The sequence below is a fragment of the Schistocerca americana genome, chromosome 8 (genome assembly GCF_021461395.2).
Source record: "Schistocerca americana isolate TAMUIC-IGC-003095 chromosome 8, iqSchAmer2.1, whole genome shotgun sequence".
NCBI classification, from domain to species: domain Eukaryota; kingdom Metazoa; phylum Arthropoda; class Insecta; order Orthoptera; family Acrididae; genus Schistocerca; species Schistocerca americana.
Window position 1 is genome coordinate 193,418,863 of NC_060126.1, and position 20,326 is coordinate 193,439,188.

General features: G+C 43.3%; 1 non-coding gene across 1 annotated transcript; it reads right to left on the minus strand.

Annotated features, from left to right (window-relative positions):
• Positions 1-14,980: 14,980 nt before the first annotated feature.
• On the minus strand, positions 14,981-15,055 carry Trnat-ugu. Its single transcript has one exon. It is a non-coding gene; the product is annotated as a tRNA-Thr (tRNA).
• Between the last annotated feature and the right edge of the window lie 5,271 nt (positions 15,056-20,326).

Here is a 20,326-nt window from a genome sequence, read left to right on the forward strand (position 1 = left end):
TGTATGTCGTCTATTTTTGACAAAGGTCTTTCTGGCTGCAAGCTTTATTTGTGACAATCTTTTTGTTGTGCCTATCTGCGACTCAGCATCTCCACTACATGGTGAGTGGCAACTTTCCTTTTCATAATATTGTTACATTCTATGCTGGATTTTCCATTGTTTCATTTTTAAAATAATTTAGTTTTGGAAATATAACTTTTATTCACATCTCTTTCAAGTAAGATACTTAATTTGTCTGCAAAAAAGTTGTCAGCCGTAATCATTGTTCATGTATAACCGAAAAGGCTGAAAAATTATATAAATACAACCACGAAACTCAAAGAGTGGGTGAAAACATTTGTACAACAGCCGCAACTGACGAAGACTTGTTCCAGTCGGTTGTCTTGCTTTGAGTGTAATCGCTTAAATCCGCTGTGTGGGTGAACACATACATACAGCTGGCATGGTCGCAGAGACTGATTTCATTCAGTTGTTTCATTCGACTGAAAAAAAAACTGAACGAAAAAAACTATTGACTAACCAATCAGTTGTTAAAAACAGTTGGTTGTCCCATCAGTAACACCTCTCCCTCTTCATTCCCATCTCTATCCATATTAACTATCCATCGGCTCTGTCCATGCACGTGTGTAGCCCCTGCAAAACAGACTGATAAAGCAGGCCGCTGCCACTCTCACACACGTACCTGTACTTCCAGGCATCTACTCATCGGGGAAAAAAACAATTTTGCCCCTGTCAGGACTGGTAATGGTTTATTTGTCCTTGTGTGGAATGTTGCCTTGCAAAGCAGGTTGATAAGGCAGGTCGTTGCTATTTCCATACAATACCCCTTTCAAGCAGAGCAGCCTACACAGCAGTGGCTGAGAAAGTGTCTCCTGCCCATATCTCCAATTGTATGGGAGATGGGAGGTTCGAATCCCCACAGTGCTGATACTCTTGAAATTTGCTGTTTGTGTACTACACTCCTGGAAATGGAAAAAAGAACACATTGACACCGGTGTGTCAGACCCACCATACTTGCTCCGGACACTGCGAGAGGGCTGTACAAGCAATGATCACACGCACAGCACAGCGGACACACCAGGAACCGCGATGTTGGCCGTCGAATGGCGCTAGCTGCGCAGCATTTGTGCACCGCCGCCGTCAGTGTCAGCCAGTTTGCCGTGGCATACGGAGCTCCATCGCAGTCTTTAACACTGGTAGCATGCCGCAACAGCGTGGACGTGAACCGTATGTGCAGTTGACGGACTTTGAGCGAGGGCGTATAGTGGGCATGCGGGAGGCCGGGTGGAGGTACTGCCGAATTGCTCAACACGTGGGGCGTGAGGTCTCCACAGTACATCGATGTTGTCGCCAGTGGTCGGCGGAAGGTGCACGTGCCCGTCGACCTGGGACCGGACCGCAGCGACGCACGGATGCACGCCAAGACCGTAGGATCCTACGCAGTGCTGTAGGGGACCGCACCGCCACTTCCCAGCAAATTAGGGACACTGTTGCTCCTGGGGTATCGGCGAGGACCATTCGCAACCGTCTCCATGAAGCTGGGCTACGGTCCTGCACACCGTTAGGCCGTCTTCCGCTCACGCCTCAACATCGTGCAGCCCGCCTCCAGTGGAGTCGCGACAGGCGTGAATGGAGGGACGAATGGAGACGTGTCGTCTTCAGCGATGAGAGTCGCTTCTGCCTTGGTGCCAATGATGGTCGTATGCGTGTTTGGTGCCGTGCAGGTGAGCGCCACAATCAGGACTGCATACGACCGAGGCACACAGGGCCAACACCCGGCATCATGGTGTGGGGAGCGATCTCCTACACTGGCCGTACACCACTGGTGATCGTCGAGGGACACTGAATAGTGCACGGTACATCCAAACCGTCATCGAACCCATCGTTCTACCATTCCTAGACCGCCAAGGGAACTTGCTGTTCCAACAGGACAATGCACGTCCGCATGTATCCCGTGCTACCCAACGTGCTCTAGAAGGTGTAAGTCAACTACCCTGGCCAGGAAGATCTCCGGATCTGTCCCCCATTGAGCATGTTGATGAAGCGTCGTCTCACGCGGTCTGCACGTCCAGCACGAACGCTGGTCCAACTGAGGCGCCAGGTGGAAATGCCATGGCAAACCGTTCCACAGGACTACATCCAGCAACTCTACGATCGTCTCCATGGGAGAATAGCAGCCTGCATTGCTGCGAAAGGTGGATATACACTGTACTAGTGCCGACATTGTGCATGCTCTGTTGCCTGTGTCTATGTGCCTGTGGTTCTGTCAGTGTGATCATGTGATGTATCTGACTCCAGGAATGTGTCAATAAAGTTTCCCCTTCCTGGGACAATGAATTCACGGTGTTCTTATTTCAATTTCCAGGAGTGTATATTGTTACAAGAGTTTGGGAGGACATGCTGGATATACATACATTGTATGTATTGTATTGTATGTTAACCGGGGGCCTAGAAACGACGGAGAGTCTCTGCCCTCGCCGCAGCCGCAGTGGTCCACAACCCCACGATGGCTACTGCAGTCCACTTCACCCCTCCGCTGCCCCAAACCGAACCCAGGGTTATTGTGCGGTTCGGCCTCCGGTGGACCCCCCTCAGGGAATGTCTCACACCTCACAAGTGTAACTTCTATGTTTGCATGGTAGAGTAATGGTGGTATAGGCGTACGTGGAGAACTTTTTTGCGCAGAAATCGCTGACATAGTGTAGCTGAGGCGGAATAAGGGGAACTAGCCTGCATTCGCCATGGCAGATGGAAAACCGCCTAAAAACCATCCACATTCTGGATGGCTCACTGGGCCTCGACACAAGTCCGCTGGCTGGATTCGTGCCAGGGACCAGGTGTTCCTTCCCACCCGGAAAGCTGTGCATTAGACCACACGGCCAACCGGAAGGGCATGTACATACATACTTGCAAGTATAGCCTTTTCCCTGCATCTTTCTCTAGGTCTGTTAAGTTACGAATTCTTGCCTCTCACTCAGTTTCCAGCTTCATCAGCATCAGAGGACTGGTGCTCTTGAAGTGTACTCAAGGATTAATAATTATTCTTGCTGATGGTCATTTGTAATTAAATCCCAGCCTATGTAATTACATTTCGTTAATAGAGGGGAGATATTCACTAATCTTTTCTGAATCAGTCACACAAGCAGAACGTTGGTCTTTTTTGAGTAGAAATTACTTTCAAGCAACATAGAAAATGTTTTTCAGTCACTTTACTTATGGCTTTCTTCCAACATCCCTGGAAGTGTAGATATTGGGCATATGTGTTACCTGAACCTGTTAACAAAGACAAAATTTATTTACATAAAATAAACTAAAGGGACGACCGAGGATGTGATGGAAGGATCGGGTACTGGCAATACTCAAACAAGTGGAACAAGTGGAACCGACAGCGGTAGAAGATGAGGCTGGGGACCCACAGTGATGGACCATTATCTGCAATAAATGTCTCCTATACTGAGATTGTGACTGACTGTTTTTTTTTCTTTTTGTAATGTGTACCTTTGCAAATTTTTATAATGTGCAGTCTGTTGTATTCTTTTTATATAGTGATTTGAATCCTTTTTATTCTACTGTAGGCCTTAAAGGCCCGTAAATGCAATAAATGATGATGAAAATAAACCAAATAAAACCAGTTACAGTTGAATTGCAAAACATTTAGTAACAGTGCCACAATAGTGCTCAATGCATTTGACCCTCAAAGAATACTCCCTGCAAATCCGAAACATGTCTCTCGTAGATCATTTCATAACAAAAATATTTTCGGCATATGATGGGCTTAAATTTTTGTACAAAATAATAACAGTTAGTTAAGGGGCTCTGGAAAGGGTCAAAATCATGAAAAGTTCAATTTCTACTTTTTTGCGTTTTCTGAATCTGCAGACTATTACCTTTTAATAGATATATAATTTATTCAATTCCGAAGACTACAACTACTTTTAAATTTTTTTTGAAACGTGTTCTACATGGGCGTGACCCACTGTGGAGCTGTTAAACTGCAGTCAAATGGTGTTATTATTAACGTCCGTGTTCATCAGGTACATTTTAGTGATGTGAGATAAAGTATGTGTTGTGGCTAACCTGTGATGGTTCAATATATATCGCTGGTGTGATTGTCGATTGTTTCATGTTTATTTACTCTGTCGTTATCTCGAAAATATTCGTAATTAATTCTGTTTCTTGAGTCTCTGTTTTGTTGAAGTATAATAATGAGTAAAAGTAAAGTTATTAGAAATCCTCTGAAGGCTTTTAAGAAAAGGAGAAATGTTGGAAAGCCTAAGGTATGTGTTATTACTGTAAACAATAAAGACGATAATCAAGTGAGTGAACCTAACCTCTCAAGTACACCTGCCCATAGCAGTCAAAGTGGGAAAGAAAATACTTCACAGAAGAAGCTTGGTTCAATGAGTGAAAACTATGAATGTTTTATGGGCGAATCGGATGTGAATGAAATATTTGATATGTCGGTTCTCAAAGGAATTTTTTCAAACTGTGTAAGATGTATTCATTGTAGTGAAGTTGGTCTGGAACTCTCCATAATAAAGCACATAGGACTTGCTAGTGAAATACAACTGAAATGTGATGAGTGTTCATACATGACCACCTTTTGGAACAGTGTTGCAGTAACTGCAACTGAAGAAAATGGTAGCAAAATCTACGAACACAACAACGAGCGATGCTTGCTTTAGACAAGGAACGCCTTCGGGCTGCAGACAGGGCTCTAAAGAGTCTAGAAATACAAGCAAGAGTAAACAGGAGGAGGAACAAGAGGAAGCTGGAGGAGGAGTTTGCAGAGGATGAAGATAATCCATCCTATGGACCTGGAATGCACTAAAAAGTTAATCCAATCTTTGTCTCTCGATTCCCAAAACTTTTATTTTCTCATACTAATTACATGTTTTCTAAGGATCTTCCAAACATATTTGTTTCAAACTTTCAGTAAATGTTACACAGTACCTTCTGCATAATTTAACACAGCATTTTTCCAAAAAACTGTATATTTTTGAATATATAAATAAAAAATTGCAAAAAAATGTTGTGAATTTTCATTACAATTGAAAAAAAATCATCTTTAATAACTGAACTAAAATTTTGTAAAATCCCTGTGTTAAGTTGTAGCCCATATTCCAATAAATAATCTGTAAAAAGTTCAACTTCCTACCTCAAATACTTTGTGAGGAAAGATGTAATTTATAAGCGTTATTTTAACATTGCAAGTATAGGGCGTTCCGGAGCCCCTTAAATGAAACGCTAACAATGTAGTGCATTTATTTTATAAGAATTATAGTGTGGCGCAGATAAAAGTAGTCCATGTGAGTATAAAGGAAATGCAGTGAAATTCCAGAAATGTAGAGCTGAAACGGACTCAAAATTTATTTAGAATGAAAAATACGGCCAAAATGTTGAAAGAGACGCCCTGCAACCTCAATACGCAGCTGTGCACGTCTAAGCATATTCAGATTCACCTGGCGTAAAGTTCGGATACTGATGGCAACAACTTCATGGCTGATGTCTTTCAGTTCCTGAATATTGTGGGGTTTCGTTTAATAGACCTTGCTCTTTAAGTATCCACACAGGAAGAAATTTTGTTAGATCCGGCGAACGTGGTGGCCAAAAATGTTTGCTGGCAATCTGTTCCTCACTGAAGACATCGTGGCTCGTCCAGGGACACCTTAGCCATGTGGCATGTTGCCCCATCTTCCTGGAAGAAGCAGTACCGCCTTTCATATTCAGTAAGTTGAGCACAAAACATATCAAAAATTCCCATATATGCAACTGTGCTGAGGGTAGTGTCAAAAAATATCGTTTCGCTGATGCGTGTTCCTATTACACCGCACTAAACTCCGATTTTTTCACGATGGAGTGGTTGCTGACACACAGTCTTAGGGTTCACCGTTGCCCGGTACGTTGTGTTCTGTGAATTTACATGGCTGGAAAGATGAAACCATGCTTCATCAATCATGATATAATGACAATGGCAGGGCCGTATTGGAGGGAGAACGCTGGAGGACGCCGTCTTCCCACTTTTTTACCGAGGGGTATACCGACCCCTTACTGTTTTACGTACAGAATATGTGCTTATTACAGTAATTCTCTTTCATCGTCTCTATAAATTAAATTACCGTCAATTCTGAGTTACAACTCATAGAAGCTTTAGATGTGAAGTCAACTGAGCATTGGTAAATGACACAGACAAACAAAAATTGAAAAAAAAACACAATATATTCAATTTCATGCGTCACTGCAAGAAAATGAAGCAATCAACTTACACTGTGACAGTCAAAATACACTCCTGGAAATGGAAAAAAGAACACATTGACACCGGTGTGTCAGACCCACCATACTTGCTCCGGACACTGCGAGAGGGCTGTACAAGCAATGATCACACGCACGGCACAGCGGACACACCAGGAACCGCGGTGTTGGCCGTCGAATGGCGCTAGCTGCGCAGCATTTGTGCACCGCCGCCGTCAGTGTCAGCCAGTTTGCCGTGGCATACGGAGCTCCATCGCAGTCTTTAACACTGGTAGCATGCCGCAACAGCGTGGACGTGAACCGTATGTGCAGTTGACGGACTTTGAGCGAGGGCGTATAGTGGGCATGCGGGAGGCCGGGTGGACGTACCGCCGAATTGCTCAACACGTGGGGCGTGAGGTCTCCACAGTACATCGATGTTGTCGCCAGTGGTCGGCGGAAGGTGCACGTGCCCGTCGACCTGGGACCGGACCGCAGCGACGCACGGATGCACGCCAAGACCGTAGGATCCTACGCAGTGCCATAGGGGACCGCACCGCCACTTCCCAGCAAATTAGGGACACTATTGCTCCTGGGGTATCGGCGAGGACCATTCGCAACCGTCTCCATGAAGCTGGGCTACGGTCCCGCACACCGTTAGGCCGTCTTCCGCTCACGCCCCAACATCGTGCAGCCCGCCTCCAGTGGTGTCGCGACAGGCGTGAATGGAGGGACGAATGGAGACGTGTCGTCTTCAGCGATGAGAGTCGCTTCTGCCTTGGTGCCAATGATGGTCGTATGCGTGTTTGGCGCCGTGCAGGTGAGCGCCACAATCAGGACTGCATACGACCGAGGCACACAGGGCCAACACCCGGCATCATGGTGTGGGGAGCGATCTCCTACACTGGCCGTACACCACTGGTGATCGTCGAGGGGACACTGAATAGTGCACGGTACATCCAAACCGTCATCGAACCCATCGTTCTACCATTCCTAGACCGGCAAGGGAACTTGCTGTTCCAACAGGACAATGCACGTCCGCATGTATCCCGTGCCACCCAACGTGCTCTAGAAGGTGTAAGTCAACTACCCTGGCCAGCAAGATCTCCGGATCTGTCCCCCATTGAGCATGTTTGGGACTGGATGAAGCGTCGTCTCACGCGGTCTGCACGTCCAGCACGAACGCTGGTCCAACTGAGGCGCCAGGTGGAAATGGCATGGCAAGCCGTTCCACAGGACTACATCCAGCATCTCTACGATCGTCTCCATGGGAGAATAGCAGCCTGCATTGCTGCGAAAGGTGGATATACACTGTACTAGTGCCGACATTGTGCATGCTCTGTTGCCTGTGTCTATGTGCCTGTGGTTCTGTCAGTGTGATCATGTGATGTATCTGACCCCAGGAATGTGTCAATAAAGTTTCCCCTTCCTGGGACAATGAATTCACGGTGTTCTTATTTCAATTTCCAGGAGTGTATATTTCAGTGTGCCACCTCTAAGGTTCTGCGCATCGTAATTGATGACAAGTTAATCTAGTCTGGGCATATTCTAGGAGGGCTGAGTGAAAAGTAATGCCTCCACTTTCGCTAGTTGGGTTTGGATGGGAATATTTTAATAAATCCTTAGAGTGTGGTCTTTAATTACCAATATTCACTTTTCCACATAACCACCGCCAGTTATATACATTTCTGCCAATGTCTGAACAAGTCGACACCGTGTTTCAGCAACCACAGTCTCACAGTTCTCTCAACGTCTTCATCAGAAGCATAATGATGTCCCTGCAGATCGTCTTTCATTATCAGAAACAGATGGAAGTCACACCCTGCTAAATCTGGAATGTATGGAGGATGCCATACAATTTTGAGATTCACTCTCTGAAGTTCTGCTGTGGTGGCACGTGAAATGTGTGGTTTGGCATTGTCACGCTGCAGGAAAACATTTCCCTTTTCCTTTCGGATCCTTCTTAGCCATCGTTTCAAAGTTTGCAGCGTTGTGATGTAATGCTCTGAATTTATTGTTGTTCCACGATCAAGGAAATCAACATGGATAATACCATCTGCGCCCCAGAACACCGTGGCCATGATTTTTCCAACTGAGGGCTTCGTCTTGAATTTCTTTTTCTGGGGTTATTCTTTGTGTCGATATTCCATAGAATGACGATTCGTCCTTGGCTCGTAATGGTGTACCCACGTTTCGTCTCCTATCATAATTGAATGGAGAAAGGTGTCACCTTCATTTTCATAACGTGAGAGGAGCTCCTGGCAAATTTCAAGTCTGTGCGCTTCCATTTTGGGAGTCAGCATCTGGGGTACCCATCGTGCTCGGATATTCCGATAGCCAGGCAAAGTAATAATGTGACCCACACGTTCTTATGAAATGCCTATTGTGCTTGCAATTTCTCTCTGAGTGATACGACGATCGTCCTAAATCAATCTGTCAACATTTTGCTTGTGAAACTCGGTGGTTACTGTCACAGAGCGTCCAACTCTGTGTTTGTGACGCAGGTCAGATGTTCCCACCCCAAAATCCTTAAACTTCTCGCCCAACGACGCACAGTATTCAGATCAACACGATCACCATAAACTGCTTTCATTCTCTGATGAATCTCCTTTGGGCTGACACCTTCTGCTGTCAAGAATTCAATGACTGCACGTTACTTAAATTGACCGCCCGTCTGCGCAGGGTTCCATACTTCACACTGTAACAACGCAACCGTTCAATGCCAAGGCTTCCCGCCAAGTGGAGCTGTACTGTAGAGAAGAGGCTACCAAACAAGCCAGTACCTGCCGCATACCAGTGCTGCCAACTGCTGAAGAGTTACGAAGTTGGAGGCATTACTTTTCAGTCAACCCTCGTATATCTTCATAAAACATTAAGTGTAGCAACTAATGACCTGCATGTAATTACCCATTTTGGTGATATGTATGCTATCAAAGCAGCTTCCTTTCGCTATTTTCACTCCGTCATGTCACGTGGCATAATTTTTTATCGTAATCAACCTTTAGCCAAAAAGATCTTTACTGCACAAAAGAAAGCAATTAGAATCACGAGTGGGGTTCATCCAAGCTATTCTTGCAGAAACCTGTTCCGTAAGCTGCAAATATTAACCAACACATGTCAGTACTTATTATTGTTGATGATTTTTTCCTTGAATAACTATTCTCTTTTCACATCCAATTAATGCATACCATGATCGCAATACAAGGTCTAAAATGATTTACATAGAGGTCTAAAACAGTTAAGTAATGTATGAAAAAGTGATCGTCATTCTTCCACAAAATTCTTCAATTCTCTTCCATCTCATATCAAAGCTCACATTTATTCCCCATGTACATTCAAATTTAAATTAACAAAATACCTGCAGAATAGGCCTAATCAGTGACTTTACTGTATTTCGTATCTGTATTCTAGTCTGTGTTTATATTATGTTAGGTGTAATTCGTCTTCCCTGCCTAGGATAATCAATGTACGAATTTTCTTTTTTCTGTACCAAAAGTTATTGTCAGTAGTTTATGTCATGTTTATTTCAACTGTATCTACTTAATTGTAGTTCATCCTTTAAGCTTATATCACCAGATTCCTACATTCTTGTCATTGTACTAACATTTATTGTGTATCTATAAAGATGTAAACCTGACTCCTTCCGCATCCTTGTGATTCATCGCTATATGGATTCATGGAATTTGAAATAAATAAATAAACAAAATAAAATAAATAAATAAAAACGCAATCTGAAAGAACAAGAAGAATGAACAACAGGCGTGTGGTGTCGGGCATCTGCCCAAAGTCAAGAAGAAGATTCGGTGTAGTGTGGGCACAAATCGCGCCGCTCGGTACAGCAATAAAAAGTTCCGTGCAGTGTCTGAACATCAAGGATATGCGCGCTCAGTTTGGACGACGTTTCTCGTTTTCCATCATTACTGGCACACATGCCCGCACACACTGGAGCATTGCTGGGCACCTACAAACACTCCGCTCCATTCTCGTCTGTCCTGGGCTGGTCTGCGCCTGCCTGAGTGGTGTTGCACATCCGATGTCGACTCGACTTTAGATTCTCAAATCGCGGGTTACGTGATTATGTCTGTAACTCCCTTCTCCGGAGCGCTGATGCTGTATTCTTTACCGCCGGGGGCTCGCGTGGGTGGCATTTACGCCACCTCTTGAACATCTACCTGTTTACGTACTTGATTCTCAGTTAATCCCTTGTCATCTATCGGCTCACCTTATGGCACGTGACGTTGCCACTGACTGATTTCACTCTATAGCCATACGTACGAAAACGAAAACCAATTTGTGGCAGTGTAAATGCTGTCGCGCGAGCGCCTGAAACTTAATAACACAACAAAACCTGACTCCTATCTGAAACGCAATCTGTAAGATAAGATACAAGTAAAATAAAAACATTTTCCGCTTCCTTATGCTTCAATGATCCAACCACAATATCGAATGTCGGCTCTTGACTTGATCCTCTGCTATGATATTATTACAGCACCCCTCTTTATATCTAGTCATTATGGTGCCATTCATTTTTGCGTTTACAATCCGATTGTTAGTAACAGTAATCTTTAGCCACTTCCCGGCCGGCATGGCTGATGTTGTTCAGTTTTCTTTTTAGTGAACTTATACGCATTGTTGTAAATAACTGTCATATTCCTTTGCCATTCTGAAGCCTGGCATATTACGGTTTTGAAAGCAAAATGTGCAAATTATGCTATTAATTGAAAGGTGTAATTTTTCTGTGTGAAAAGCAGTCTAGTAGATTCTTTCAGTAAATCTAAAGTCCACGTCACGTTGGAAGTTGGCTCAGTTTTCAGCCGTTCTGCGCATCCCCCTCCATTAGCCACTGGCAGCCAATAACATTCATTCTCTTTCTGTGCGGCTAGCAGCGAGGTACAGTTAGACAGTGACAATCCCGTTCCTACATGCTGCAGTGTTGCCGTACTTCGCGACAACCGAATTATTCATTCAAGTGTCAGTTTCTTTGTAATTTTTTTCTTTTTTTGTAGCAGCGTAGGCGTGAATGTGTATCTGTAAATGTTTAAGTGTGATTAAAAAAGCCAGGTGACGGTAATAAATGTGAAGTGCTTCACAAGCAGGCGAGGGGGATTATTTACCGCATTTATAACTTTTTAAAACGTGATTTTGAAAGCAGGTCTCCTATTGACATTTGAAGACACAAGAACGGACTCCAGAACCGTGTGGTGCCGGCAAGAGAACTGTAAAGAGAATTGTAAATGAAAGTGTCAGAGCTAAAACTTCCTGACAGATTAAAACTGTGTGTCGGACCGAGACTCGAACTCGGGACCTTTGCCTTTCGCGGGCAAGTGCTCTACCAACTGAGCTACCCAAGCACGACTCACGCCCAGTCCTCACAGCTTTACTTCTGCCAGTACCTCGTCTCCTACCTTCCAAACTTTACAGAAGTTCTCCTGTGAACCTTGCAGAACTAGCACTCCTGAAAGAAAGGATACTGCGTAGACATGGTTTGGCCACAGCCAGGGGGATGTTTCCAGAATGAGATTTTCACTCTGCAGCGGGGTGTGCGCTGATATGAAACTTCCTGGCAGATTAAAACAGTGTGTCGGACCGAGACTCGAGCTCGGGACTTTTGCCTTTCGCAGGCAAGTGCTCTACCAACTGAGCTACCCAAGCACGACTCACGCCCCGTCCTCACAGCTTTACTTCTGCCAATACCTCGTCTCCTACCTTCCAAACTTTACAGAAGTTCTCCTGCGAACCTTGCAGAACTAGCACTCCTGAAAGCACATCCCCCAGGCTGTGGCCAAGCCATGTCTCCGCAATATCCTTTCTTTCAGGAGTGCTAGTTCTGCAAGGTTCACAGGAGAACTTCCGTAAGTTTGGAAGGTAGGAGACGAGGTATTGGCAGAAGTAAAGCTGTGAGGACAGGGCGTGAGTCGTGCTTGAGTAGCTCAATTGGTAGAGCACTTGCCCACGAAAGGCAAAGGTCCCGAGTTCGAGTCTCAGTCTGGCACACAGTTTTAATCTGCAAGGAAGTTTCATATCAGCGCACACTCCGCTGCAGAGTGAAAATCTCATTCTGGAAACATCCCCCAGGCTGTGGCCAGAGTGGCCAGAGTGAAAATCTCATTCTGGCAGTGTCAGAGCTGTTCATCGTTGGCATCGTTGGCAGAAATGTATACAATCGGCGGTGGGTATGTGGAAGAGTGAATATTGGTAATTATTGATCACACTCTAAGGATTATTTTTGCATTTGATTTATTAAAATATTCCCATCCACACCCAACTAACGAAGGTGGAGGCATTACTTTTCATTCAGCCCTCATAGAACATGCCCAGACCAGATTAACTTGTCATCAATTATAATGCGCAGAAACTTCAAGCTTTAGAGCAGTGCAAGCAGTATGGAAGCCCTACCAGACTCTGAATGCTCATTTCAATAGATGTTCGAATGACATGATTAGAAAATTAATTCTAAAGAATGAGTTCAAATGAGTGTAGAAAACACTACCAAGCCCTGAATTCGTAAGCAACATTGCACTGTTTTCTGGTGTTCTTGAAGCGAAAAGCATCCTCTCACAGTACCTCTGAAAGGACAGTGATAGGGCAACCGTGAGGTCAATAAGAGCCACAGAACAACTGAAGGAAATGCCAGGTGCTTGAATGAAGGAAGCAGAGAAAGCTATTTCTGAAGTGTGCTTCAAAGACGTTTCAATGGTTTCCAGAAGAGAATCAAGCAGGATGACTACCCAAATTAGTAGGAAACAGTTCTGTCAGAGCCTTAGCGACAATTTGAAGCAAAGTGTAATTTTGAATGACAGTGAATAATTCAAATCCTTCATGAAAGAGCTCGATTAATTTGGACAGTAAAAAATGTTCCTATGGCATTGTGATCCCATGGCTAGAAGGAGAAGAAAATCTGAGAAAAATGTGCGACTTGCTTGTTATTTCTTATCCAAATGTAAGAGAAGGTTTCAGAGATTATACAGACAACTGTGTAGATATACTGTGCTGATACACTCCCTGTGCTTCGGCACAATGAAATTTGTTAGTTATGAAAGCACTGCAGAATTTGCTTTCTGTTTGCCATCTCTCATCCTTAATGTTTATTTCAATTGTGGGACCTCCGCTACATCTCTGGAACCACGTGAATTACACCTACATCCACATAGGTACTCCGCAAGCCACCATACGGTGAGTGGCGAAGAGCACCATGTACCACTACTTTCCCGTTCCACTTGCAAAGAGAGCGAGGGAAAAACGACTATCTATTTGCCTCCATATGAGCCCTAATTTATCGTATCTTATCTTCACTGTCCTTACGTACAATGTATGTTGGCGGCAGTAGAATTGTTCGGCAGTTAGCTTCAAATTCACGTTCCCTAAATTTTCTCAATAGTACTCCTCAAAAGAATGTCGCGTTCCCTTCAAGGATTCTCATTCGAGTTTCTGAAGCATCTCTGTAACACTTAACGTTTTCTTCGAACCTGCCAATAGCAAATCTGGCAGCCCACCTTTGAACTGCCCAGATATCCTCCCTTAATCCTACCTGGCATGGATCCCAAACACTCGGGCAGTATATATGTATGTAAGATTATACAGACAACTGTGTAGATACACTGTGCTGATACACTCCCTGTGCTTCGGCACAATGAAATTTGTTAGTTATGAAAACACTGTAGAATTTGCTTTCTGTTTGCCATCTCTCATCCTTAATGTTTATTTCAATTGTGGGACCTCCGCTACATCTCTGGAACCACGAGCCTTTGGCTCGGGTTCAATGTTTACTACCACCCCATCTTCAATTTTTGCATTGCTCTCTTGTTTGGTTTTATGAAATCATATGAAGAACATGTTTGGCGACACCATCTCTGGATGGTCACTCGAATTTGTATGTGCAACGGCCTGTTTGGCTAACTTCAATGCTGATAAGTCAGAAGTGGCGCAACATACTGAATTTTTTCCTTAACAATTATTTCCCAGCCCAAACTGCCCTACAACACACTTACAAACCTTTCCGACAGTTTTTAACCACTTTCATCACCGTATCCTTTTGTTTTACGAAAATAATCCAGGATATAAGTATTACAAACAAATAAAAACTAAGTGTTACAGTTATGGTACCCCCATCTGGGTGGCATGCAGCCTCTATAGCTCTCAAGATTGCGGTTTACTTGAAGTGCTGCACAGTTGTATTGGTGGTGCTCCATCTCTTCTGCATCTGGTGAATCAAATCAGTATTCAATTGTGAAGATATAAGGAACATACTGTATCGCAGCTGAATATCAGCCTGCCTCATCATGAGAATGAATGTGTCACTTCTGCTGTTTATTTGAGTGAAAGAAGTGGGCTTATGTATGCAGTGTGTGTATATATATATATATATATATATATATATATATATATATATATATATATATATATATATGGCGAAAATGCGTCTATGTATGTGGAATAGTATGAGCCTCTTATCAAGTACATATATATGTATGTGTAAGTGCACAGGTGCATGTGCTTGTGTATGAGAGATTGCATACTATGTATGTGAGCGCATACTGAGCACATTAAACTTGTGAGACTGCACACTATGTGTGCAAGTTAGTTCATTTAGCACATTATGAATGTGAGTGAGATTATATATTGTTTATACAGTAGGTTAGGTCACATTGCTTATGGCCTTACAAACCATGATCGTATTTAGAATTATATATTAATACCTTCAGCTGCTGATGGGCATTGGTATATATCAACAGGGACAGGTGAAAATGTGTGCCTTGGCCAGGACTTGAACCTGGGATCTCCTGCTTACATGGCAGACGCTCTATCCATCTGAGCCACCGAGGGCACAGAGTATAGAACAACTGCAGGGACTATCTAGTGCATGCCTCCTGCGAGACCCCCATTCTCACCTTATATGTCCACACACTACATTCCTAGTGTCCCTACCCAACACACTCATTACTCATGGAAGACATTCTTACCGGGTCCCACAAGAGTTTGGGTAATATGTGTGCATCCACACAGAAGAGGAAGGTCATGGCCGGCCAGAACTATATACTTATATGGATATGGAGTCTGTTCTCCCGGATATGTCCGAAAGAACAGACGCCGTTGATGACCTGCAGCTGTCTAGAAAGAAATTAGATTTATATATTAATACCCTAAGGTGCTGACAGGCGTTGATATGTATTAACGGGGACAGGTGAATGAGTGTGTTGAGTAGGGACGTTACAAATGTAGTGTGTGGACATATAAGGTGAGAATGTGGGTCTTGCGGGAGGCATGCGCGAGATAGTCCCTGCAGTCGCAGTATCCTCTGTGCCCTCGGTGGCTCAGATGGATAGAGCGTCTACCATGTAAGCAGGAGATCCCAAGTTCGAGTCCCAGTCGAGGCACACATTTTCACCTGTCCCTGTTGATATATATCAATGCCCATCAGCAGCTGAAGGTATTAATATATAATTACAATTTCGTTCTAGACGGCTGCAGGTCATCATTTGTGTCTGCTCTTTCGGACATGTCTGAAAGAACAGACACCATATATATATATAAGTATATGATCATATTTAGTTTAATTCTATGTCTCACAGACAAACTATGAATATTCAGTGTCATGTGCAACAGTGACAACTGTAAACTGTGGTTAAAGTGTTGGAAAAAAGTATAAGTGCATCAATGTCAACTGTAAAGTGTATTCCAAAAACATATAAGTGCATCAATTTGTGCAGCTGTTTCAAACTGTGGGACTAATTTTCAACAGATCTATTTTTTTACACACTGTTAAATTATGTTTTGTAATCGTTGTATACACAGTTTTTGTACCTTGTTTTTCTATTAAAAAACGAGTCATTTGAAACGAAAAAAAATTATGATCTGGACCAACTTGTATGAGAATTAATTTTGAAACGAAGTGTCTGAAGCAGTCCAACTAGTGTGATATGTGTATTTTGTAAAAACATATTATCTGAAATGTAAAAATCAAGGAAGAAACATATTACAAATAAATACAATACAACACAAATGAATACAAATAAAACTTTGTAAACTCCAGTTACTCATTTTCTTTCTTTCTGCTTGAAACCTGTCAAATGATTATGTGCAATGTGCAGTTATATCTGCATTGCATGTGTCTTTTCTGTAAAAAGAGACACATTTACACTTCATTCAAAGTATTTCTTTTACTGCATATAGAAGGCAGAGACATCTGTATTGCGTTGCATGCATCTTTCCTATAATATGTTCTATTGCTGTTTTACAATTGCGATTCCATACCTATTCCTTCATAACTGCTTCAGCTTACACAGCAATTAGTTGTATTGTCATATGTTCCAGTAGGCAACAGTAGTGTAAAATAAACAGCAAGCTAGATGAGAAAAAATTTATGATACCTGCAAGAAAATGACCCAGACTCTGAGCTAATAGCACAATCCCACAACCTACGAGATAAGCTACACTGTTTAATGCTTCAAGTGGGTCATTACTGTGGGGTAACCCTTGTACGCAGCAACAGAGTGATATAAAGATAAGTTTGTTTTATTTTTGTTTAATTAAACAGTGACTTAGTTCATATAATGTAAGTTTATTTTATATTTCTTTAATCAAACTAAGATTAAACTGTAATTTTGCTCATACACATTTCCATGGTGGCATAAAGACAGATAACCTTTACATGTGTACAAAGTGCGCCACGCACCCGCTCATTTTGTGAAAAAGGGCTCTCGCTCCCGCAGGTTAACGCCAGACAGACAAGTGACCTTAATGCTAGCTCTGCAGGTGACAGAGTGGTGGTGGTGTGCAGCCATATGCAGTGTGGTGAAGTGGCAGATGGAGTGTTGAGGTAGCAGATAGAGTGCCTCTCTCTACCACGACACACGTGATCCTGGCAGGGCAGCTGGACTAGGTGTACTGAGGGGCCATATGGGACTCTGGCCTGTGCAGACGCTCTGTCCACAGAAGAGGGCTCTCTCCACTGTATTTTGTTTAAATAAAGCCATGAACATTCCTATCCAATTCGTATCACACACAGTTTTAAATTTAGGAAAGATAGAATGTGGGTTCCGAACTTAGGGCGCTGAGATGTGAAGCCAGAGGATGGGGGAAATTGTTTAAACATACAAGATGTGACGTCAGAGGGGTAGGGGAACAGTTTTGATGTCATTTTAAACTGATCTATCTGAATTTTAAAGTTATCACAAGTACTCTGTGATGTCACTGGAAAACTCAGTGGTCATCTTGGATTCTATACTTAAAACTAACCTGCTCATATCTCCAGATCTTGGATCGCCATCTTCAAATCGTGGACCTATACAACACTTTGGACTGTTCTCATATGTCCGGGTCTGCCATCTGAGATTACCATCATAGACTGAGGAAAAATCCAGTGGCCCTCTTAAATTCATGGACCTCTTCGACACTTTGGACTGTCTATATATTACCAGGTACATCATCTTGGACTTTAACGATATACAGGGTGTCCTCAGGTCCGGTACCTTCGCTTTTAAACTGAGAACAATTGGCCTAGATCCATCTTCGATTTTTTGAGGTTCCCATTATTTTTTAAGTAGGATAATAGGCCTAGACCCCTACCTATATCCTCCATTACCCCCTCCAGTACACCAATGATGCCATAGATCACATTATTGTACACTCTAAGACAAAAAACTGTGCAACATAAAGGAATTATCCGAATGAGCTGGTAATGTACATGTACAGATAAACAAATGACTACAACTTCAGACAAATTGGATGATTAACCAAGAGAAAGAGCTTCACAAATTTAGCAACTCAATAACATGTTCGTCCTTGTCTAGTCTTATGCAAGCTATTATTCGGCTTGGCATTGATTTACAGAGTTGTTGGATGTCCTCCTGAGGGATATTGCGCCAGATTCTGTCCAATTGGTGTATTACACAGTGAAAACTCCTAGATGGTCAAGGGATCTGCCCATAAAGCTCCAAAGTTCTCAATTGGTTAAACATCCGACGAGGTGGCCTAGGTAGGGTTTGGCGAGTAGGAAGACAAGCAGTAAAAACTCTCGCTGTGTGAAAGTGGGCATTATCTTGTTGAAATGTAAGCCCTGGATGGCTTGCCATGGCCAGCAACAAAATGGGACGTAGAATATCGTCCGAGTTTCCCTCAGCTGAAAGGTGCTGGAGACGACAACCAAAGGGATCCTGCTCAGACCATCATTCCTGGTTTTCCAGAGTGACTCTAGACATGTGTACAATAGTAACTGGGGCTCAGTTCGAAGCGAAACTCATCACTGAAGACAATTCTATTCCAGTCAATGAGATTCTAGGGCGAATGTGCCCAATACCACTGCAAACGGGCTTGCCGGAATACGGAGGTCAACGGTCGATGGTACAAGGGGCGCTGTGAGCTCAGTGCCCCTCCTGTGAGCCACCTGTTAATGGTCTTTGTTGTCAATGAAGCACCAGTTGCACGTCGTCTCCATGATAATGATAAATACAAAGCTTTGAGAGCCTCTCTGAGGACTGCACAATCCTCACGTTCTGTCGTCTCTTTAGGTCGACTGCTTCTTCCTTGACACCATGTTCGTCCATCGTTCATCTGTTCCTGCCAACATCGTCGATTAGCAGCATCAATGCAATACAAATGTAGAACGATTTATCAATTACTCCAACCAGCTCCTTTGAGCCCAACTATATATCCTCTCTCAAATGCTGACATCTGCATATATTGTTCACACACCTGTCTTCGAATCATAGTTTCCACCCAAGTGATTACATGGAATGAAGTTCACAAAGGCTCTACCCTGGTATCACACATTCACCAACTGAGCACAAAAGTTTACAGTTTTGCATTTTCCGTCGATACCTGTATGAATATTAGTTAGTGACCAGTTTACATAACTCTCTCGTGGTGCGTCGTCTTTTTTTTCTCTTAGAGTGTACATTGGGTAATTAGCAGAACTACACAACACTTTGGGCTGTCCTCGGAGTGCTGCAGCCCCACTGCCAATGTGTTTGTTGCCCCCATTTTATTCCTGCTTGAGATCTATTTTGGGTTCACCATTTGGATTCCCTTTTCCTTGTATTTAACTGTTGCCTCAGCGCAAATGTCATAACCTGCAGTATAACACTAATAACCACATGAATAATCTCAGCTGACACCATTTTGGTAGTGTACGACTACAGAGAGTTTATGGCATCCTGTGAGAACAGTAGCGCATGGTGCCATAACAAAATGTCACGAGCTGCGGCACCACTTTAGTAGCATGTGTATAAGCGGTTTAAGGCCGTAAATGGCCGCTTGTGATGTGAAAATAAATTTTAGTTTTTGACGAAGCTTATAGTCCCAATGGTGTCATAGTTTTATTCTTTTTATGTGGTCTCAACGGCTGTGAAACACAAAATAGAAAAGCTTATAATTTTCCTATTTTCACAGCAGTAAAGGGTATTCCAGAGGGAATGATCAATATTTAGGGATATGACAGGAACGCTCACTTGAAGCAAAAAACTTTATACGGACATACGGTAGGTGGGGTAAAGCCCTGTATGGAGCAAAAACCCGCACAACTGTGTTAATTGACTGCGATTGAATCAGGAGGTGACCAGCAGCTGGAAGGTTTACCTTATTGTAGCTTATTGCTCCATGGAAGTTCATCTCAGCAAGCAACTCCAGTGGTGAGAAAATAAGGTCAGTCTGTTTTATATTGCATACATGTAACTTTTCTGATGTTTTACTTGAACATTGTATAGTACAGGATTTTAAAGAAGAATCAACAAAGTACTTGTTGACACTACTATATTTAAGCTTCACTTTTGATTGGAAATAATTATTCCAGTAGGTCCCCAAAATCAATAATGGCACATTTGTCAGAAAATAGCGAATTCGGGCAAATCCCAGAGATGCTCTAGGGTAAATCCCCACAGCTTTGGCCGCTCATGCTGCAGCCCCATCGCGTAACCTTGGGGGCTCGTTCAGCCCCCACCAGACGGCATTCATGATGGCTCCCACAAATGCCTCGCCTCTACCCACCTACCCCCACTCCTGCTCTGCTCACGAGGCTTCAGATGAAAGAGCAGTGGACACACCATACCACATGCACTCGTAATGCTCAGGTGGCCTGAGATGACACATCCCATGCACAGCC